Below are 8,004 nucleotides of genomic sequence, written 5' to 3' on the forward strand. Positions count from 1 at the left end.
ACAACAATTAGACAGTGAGGACAAGAGATGGTAAAGAAAGTATAACCCTCTAGATGTTATGGAAATTAAATTGTGAAAGCTCTTTAATTTTTCCAGTTATTGAAGCACCTCTTGCAACATACTAGAAAGAAATCATATATGCAAGACCAGGGTAACCTGAATATCCCATTTTATCAAAATCCATTGCGAATTCCTCGAAGAAACTCCATTCAAATGGAAGCAGTTCAAGGATCATCGATACTTGCACTACCATTTCTCGTCTTTTATTTTTTGGTATGTATCCATATGTGCAGTCTTTGAATGTTGAAGGAGGGATTAACTTCCAATCTAGTTTGGGATTGATATAAGAACTTTGTTTGGGATTGATGCATTGTTGATTGGTATTAACTTTGCATTTTGCTTTCCAGAATTACGATTACCTTTCTTTTTAAGTGTCATTGTTAGTTAGATACCGTATTTGTTAGCTTGGTCAATTATTGGGTATTGATGGTATGATCTTCTAGCAGCTGTTAATTCATTGTATCTGGTTTTCTGAGGTTCCTTGAATTTACTTTGATCTTCCTTGTTCGGAATTTTCGAGGGGAGGGGAAATTTTGACTCGTTGAGTTAGTTTACCTCAAATCTTGTTTCTCCATTATGATAACTCTCCCTTGGACATGCAAATCATATTTATCGTGCTCCTAGAGAGGCTTATTGGTAAGTGTCGGGTGTATATATCTATTTCACGTAAAATTTCCTCAGAACTGCAACATAACAGTATTGCTGCTAACTTCTTATTTTTTTACTGTTTTCTGCCAAGTTGTTGTTCATCCAGCTCGTCTCTTAAGCTATCTTTCTACTCATTTATTTCTATTTTTTACTGAACGTTATTTAGGTGTGGTTCTCCAAAATAGATGTTGGATTCTTGATTGAAGTATTTGAAAGTTTTTCTAATAGATTTTTTTCTTATTTTTTGCAGCTTTTGTAGATGTTTCTAGATATCACATGACAAAGACTAAACTTTAAGTTTTTTGCTCAACTTTTGTTCATTCTTCAATGAAGATACAAGCTTAGAAGATGGACTTATAACTCATTCTTACTTTGCTATGAATGTAATGCAAAACCTTGGACGTTATCTATGTATTTTTGTTGATTATGCAAATGTTGAAACTTTCATCATGTGATGCTCACAAGTTTATTGTAATCAATCGCACTCTTTATTTCTATCGCCCTACAACACTTTCTATATCATTTTTTGTATCCAGATTTTTAGTTGTAATTAATGTGATATTTGTTAGATTCTTGTGATAATGGTGATTTGTTAGAGACCATAATTATTGACTGTCTCTAAAGGTCAATCTAGGATCACAATTGTTGCTCGTCTCTAACTCATAAGCTAGGACTAGAATTGATGCTCGTCTTTAAAGCAATAGGACCAGTTTGTTATGGTCACTAGAGCTATTCTACGACCAGATTGTTAATGGTCTCTAATGCTATTCTAGGACCAGGTCACACTCGTCTCTAAAGAGTTTCTAGGACTAGGTTGCGGAAGGTCGCAAAAGAGGTTTAATGACCTAAAAGTATTTCACGACCAGGCCATTTGAGACTAGATTGGCAGTCTCTAAAAGTATTTCACGACCAGTGTTTTTTGTCGTCTCAAAACCATTCAGGGACCATTTTTTTGAACTCGTCCTTATTGACCAATAGCGACGGCACTTTCTAGGACGAGTGAGGACCAGACTTTTCTGGTCTCAATTGCTTGGTTGGGACCAAATTTTAACTTTCAGGGACTAGATTTCCCTTCCTTAGAGGCTGATTTTCTTGTAGTTGGTAGGTGGAATAGACTCATCATATATGTAGGTTGTCCATCTGATTTTATAAGAGCCCGTCTACCACCCAAAGACAAATATTGACTTTTCCATCTAGCTAGTTTCCTCTCACTTCTTTCATAAACCTCACCCTACACTTCTAGTTCCTTGTGTTTTGATCCAAGAGGCATTCCTAGATATTTAGTAAGAAGGTATTCCACTTGAGACCCTAAATTCTCAGCTAGAAGTTGCATATTGTGCACATACTTACCTGGGTAAAGGAACCTTTTATGCAAGCTAACATAAAGTCTTGAAATTTCCTCAAAGATGGTTAGGATAGCTCTCAAATGCCTTATCTGTGTGACTTATGCTTCACAAAATACTAGGGAATCGTCTGCATACAAGAGATGAGATATCTCCAAAGCATTGCCCATGTTTCTCTGTTGCTTTCCTGATCATGTAGTTTAGTCCCTCCATTTCTAAGATGAATAGAAAGGGTGACATAGGATCACCTTGTCTCAACCCTCTCTATTATTGAAAGAAACCCTTTGGATTGCCATTGATTATGAGTGAAAATTTCACAGTGGATATACAAAATTTGATCCAGTTAATCCATTTGTCTCCAAATCCCATATCTCTCAATACTTTGAGGAGGAAAGCCCAATTTACATGGTTGTAGGCCTTCTCGATGTCAAGATTGCATAACACTCCTGATATATTATGTTTCACCCTCGAATCCACCAACTCATTTGCTAGAAGAGTTGCATCCATTATCTGTCTACCCTTCAAGAAAGCCATTTGGTGTTCATCAACTAGGGTCCCCATAACTATCTTCACTCTTTTAGTGACCACCTTAGCTATGATTTTATAAACTCCACTAATCAGACTTATTAGTCTGAAGTCTTTTAGCTCTTCAGCCCCATGCTTCTTAGAGATAAGTGCTACAAAAGTAGTGTTGAAAGATTTCAACAAAAAACTCATCCCAGTGGAAATTGGTCGTCTTTTAAGGTTCCCAACATACCTTGAAGAAGTGCATTGTAAAGCCATCTGGGCCAGGGGCTTTGTTATCTTCGTACTGTTTTATAATACCCAATACCTCAGGTTCAGTAAATGAACTTTTCAACCACTCTTGGTCTTCCGGAGATATTTTGGGGCAATCAGCAATATCAAAAGTTGGCCTCCAACTTTCTGATTTAGAGTATAAATTCTTGTAGAACTCAATTATACTTACTTTGATTTGTTCTGGATCTTTGATTTCCTCCTCTCTTACTAACAATTTATCACTAGCATTATATCTTTTGTGTGTTGTTTCCATCCTTTGAAAAAATAATGGTGTTATTATCTCCCTTTTAAGCCATAGAACTCTATATTTTTGTCTCCACCTAGCTTCCTATTTTTTGCTAACTTTTCCAGCTCAACCAAAACTATTGTTCTAATCATAATTCATTTTCATTTAGAGTTCTTTTGTTCTGAGCCAAATCAATGTCAGCCAATTCAACTAGTAAGTTGTTCTTTTTGGTGCTCAATTCTCCACAAACTAGATTACTCCATTCTCTGACTTTTTTTAGCAGTTTTAGCTTCTTGCTTAGTATAAAATCAGGGCATCCCCTCACTTCAACCTGGAAACCATCTACTTCAAGCCACCAATTTTCAAAATAGGACAATGGTCAGAAGTCACTCTTGGCATAACCATTTGTTTAATATTCTTAAAAGACTCCTCTCATTGTACTAAGTAGAATAATCAATCTAATCTAGAAGCACTGTGATGATTTGGTCCTCTAAACCAAGTGAAATCCCCCTCCCCCCACATATTTGAGGATCATGTAGTTCCATCTCATCTATCCACTTGGAAAAGTCACTCATTGCGTTAGTGATTCTATTACAGTGTCTCATTTCTGCCATAGTTTTGACTGTGTTGAAGTCCCCACAAGTCACCCAAGGACCTTCACATAATGCTTCCACTTCTTCCTAACATTCCAACGTCTCGCTTAATGTGAGGATCATACACACCAGTGAGAAACCAACTTAAGGAATGTTCCACTGCTTCAAATTTATATGTGATAGAAAATTTTCTTATCTCAACTGGGCTGCTTTTCCACACCCTGTTATCCCACATAAATAAGACCCCCCCCCCCCCCCCCCCCCCCCNGTTTCCATGTACCCATAACTCATCCACCTACTTGACCATAGTTATTTGGCAAAGCTATCCACTTTCCTGAAAGGAGTAAACACCTGCCTTCCACTTGAGCATAGCACTTTTAGCAATCACATATGCAACACTCAATTCTAGGATATATGCATTGACTAATTGTGCTGCCTCACTCTCTTCGCCTTATCGAGTTTCGGGCATATTTGTAGACACTAGTTCAACATCATGAATTTGTTGAATTTGCATACTATGTCTAGCATCCACCATTTTCAGCAGCTTTGAACTTTTCCCAGTTTCTTGAAATTGCTTATCCACGCTATTAGCCATTCTATTTTGAGTTAATGGCTCATGTTGCATGTCGAACTCTTCTCTCAGATTGAGATTTGATGGTGGCTCAACTTTTTTCTCCATTGTCATCGCTTTCCAAGAGCTAAAGGCTTCGAGGAACTACATGGCCAAAGTCTTAATATTGGTTATGTCATGCCCCGAGCCTACACCCTGAACATGGCTGACACTCGAGAATCATTGTTGGCCCCAAGCGAACCTTGGCATGGCATACTTAACTCAGCGGAAGACTCTAAGCATGATTACAATGATCAAAAGAACTTTCTCAAATAGCTTAATAATATAACTTAGAATGTTAAAAGAATTAAACATTTAACTTGGCCAAAATGGCAACCCAAGTCTTAACATAAGATAAAATGAGAAAACTAAAGAACTAATAATTGACTGTCTATGAAGCCTCTAAACAACTGAGATGGATGTTGGGACAATCCCCACAACATCCTAATGAACTAAACTAGAAAGTAAATAAAGGAGTCCTCCGAATGCAAGGAGGCTCACCAAAGACTCTGAGTGCTCAAGCTGGATCAACGAGGCGCTGGATGCTGATCCTGGTTACTTGCATCTGCATCATAAGAAGATGCAGGCCAACTGGCATCAGTACATTGAATGTACGAGTATGCGAGTTGGAATGCTAAAACAAGATATATGCTTGAAAGGAATCTGAAGAAAACACTTACCTTGCTCTTCTTAACTCATGAATAAACTTAACTCAGAATAAAGCAATGAAACACATGCATTATATGAAAAGCTTTATAAAACAGTAAAAGCAACTTAGTTCATTAAATAAAATGTAATAACAAACTCAATTTTACTCATATACAAAGTAATATAGTTTAGGTTGGAGTTTCTCTAACCGACAACCACCACTATGAGCCTAAGTGGTAATACAATGTATTTTGACACGCTGCCAGAACGGTCCTATACTTTGTTGTCATATAGAACCTACTTAACTTAGTGAATCCACTAGCTTAACTTATGTGATCATCTAAAGAGTATGACCCATTAATACCTATGATGGCTACATGGTTTATGGAGACTTGAGATAATATGATCTCGCATCCCCGTATCAGTGCTCAATACTACTCCCAAAAATATACTTAGCTCATATGTTTAAAAACATAACTCTTTATTTAGTTTGAGATAATTACTCAAAGCTTAGCCCAAAGGCTCTCTTGGAATTGATGTTCCCTTTTCTTGCTCAAATGTGAAAACATTTATAAACTCTTTGGGAATACTTAGTTCCCTAATAGCTTTTGAGAACTGAACTCAACTCTTTACTCTTTGCTTAACTTGAAAGCTTGAGTCTTAAAATGAATTTAAAACATTATTAAAGACTCTTGAAAACTTTAAAAAACTATGTTTTGACTTACTTCTCAACTTCTAGACTTGACTCTTACCTTCTTTGACTTTGATCTTAACTTTCCTTAAATTGGATTATGGATTAAAGGTTCATGATCTCATATTTATGGATGATTTCATGATGTTTAGATGTACCTTAGAGTGTTAGAATCAACTAAGAAACATAGGTATATCACTTAGAAACTAGTACAAAAAGATGAGGGAAAAATAGGGTGAACTGGCGTCCTTGGCGCTCTGAGAGGCGTGGGAAGCCAGAGCACAAAATTCAGAGCTAAAGTTGTGGCGCTTTGGCTGGCGTGTCGCCCCAGAGCCCAAACTTCAGACTCTGAAGTGGGGGCGCTCTGAGAGGCGCGGCGCCCCAAGCCCTTGCCCAGAAAACTCCGACTTTTCTCCTTCGTTTTTCATCTCTAAACCCTCTAAACTTCCATGGTTCTTTTACCAAACACTTAGGATCATTAGTACCCTCAATACACAATAGATTTAACTCAAAAAAAAAAACCAGGATACACGAATCAAATCAACACTAGGCATTCAACAATCAACCAACAAGAATTCAACAATGTTCTTCAAGAACTTTACTTTCTTAACATTCAAAAAACTCCAATTTTGCTGAATTGAAACAAGTTTGGTGTGTGGGTGAACTAATCCAACACTATGTGATCTCACATACCTTGTAGGAATCACCCCGACGAATTCCACTCGCAAAGCTTGAACGTTCTTGGCAATTTCTTGATTTCTCTCCTCTTTTCCCTTCTTTCTTCTTCTCTTTAAGCCCTAGCGTAAATTCTAATTTTCTAAACTGATTAAAGTCTTGTTTTACCCCAAATAAAATCCTAAAAATGAAATAGGCAAATTAGGTAAGGAAAAGACTAAATCGCCCTTCAAAAATTCGGGTTAGACATTTCCTTATTCTAACAGCCCAACTTCCAAAGGATATAACTTACTCATACAAACTCGGAATTGCGCAAACTCAAGAGCGTTGGAAAGATAAGCCCAAGAGCTTTCCAACCATAACTGGAACTACACTTAAATCATCTTGAGCTAAGAGTTATGGTCGTTTGAAGTTGACCAAAAACTCACTGTAACTTACTTAAAATTTTCCAGATTTCCTTATGCTTTCCAAAATTGACTATTTCTAGATTTTAAACTTCTTTCTAGTTCTTTTCTAGTTGCGAGATATTACAGGTCAAGCCCTATGTTACCCTTTCATTTAAATTAATGTGCCCCTCACGTGCTTTCCCCTTTGTTTGGGTTAATTTATTAAGCCCACTTTTATAATTGAGGCCCAAGTTAGTTGCTAGTCTTGGCCCACAATTATATTTGAAGACTTGAAACCCTCTGCACGCATTTCTGCATTAGCACATGACTGGCCACCGTTAACTGACTTATCACTATTCAAAGTATTGTACACCTCATAACCCTTTGCATAATCATTGTTCCGCTGGATAATATCCACCTTCATAGAGGTATTTTGGCTCTGTTCTTTTTCGGCGAACACCCTTGCCGGACTTTCAGTCCAACTTTGCAGAATATTGGAGATTTTGTCGTCGATCGTGACCTCTTTAGGTATTTTGGTGTCATCTCCTTCAACCTTGATTAAGACTGGGCAACGGACCGGAACGGAATCACCGGACCGGAATGAACCTGTACGGGACCGGAACGGGATAGGTTGACCGGAATGTTGACCGGTACCGGGATGAACCGGACCGGAATTACCGGTACGGATACACGGTTCCGTCCCGTTCCACTATATACCGGGATGGAACCGGAACGGACCGGAATGGAACGGGACGGGATAAACGGAACGACACATCTAGCTATTTTAAAAAATGATTAAAAAAATTTAGTTATTTTAATTTTTTGAAATACAAAAATATTAATGTTTTTTTATTTTTCTAAGTTTAAATTAGTAATTTTGAAATTTATAATGTAGTTTTACTTAAGTTTATTTTTAAAATATTTTTTTTAATTTTTACTTATTAAATTTGCAAGTTAAGTTTAATAAAGTTTTTTAAAAAAAATATATTTTTGAGCTTAGTTTTAAATATTTGAATCTTTTGAAGTATGCAAGTTAAGTTTAATAAAGTTTTTTAAAAAAAAAAAATATTTTTGAGCTTAAGTTTTCAAGATTTGAATCTTTTGAAACTTATAAGTTATTACTTATTAATATGTTATAACTTATAAGTTATATTTATAACTTGTAATTTAAATAACTTAAGTTTGTAATTTTAAAAAATTAAATAAAAATAAGGATAAAACAATGACACAAAGTCACAAATTAAAAAATATCAATCCAATATTCCAATTTATTTAAATTTGTATTACAAATTGCAATTTACAACTATTAGTAGAGTGCATAGTTTA

This window comes from Solanum stenotomum, chromosome 8 (assembly GCF_019186545.1).
Source record: "Solanum stenotomum isolate F172 chromosome 8, ASM1918654v1, whole genome shotgun sequence".
NCBI classification, from domain to species: Eukaryota; Viridiplantae; Streptophyta; class Magnoliopsida; order Solanales; family Solanaceae; genus Solanum; species Solanum stenotomum.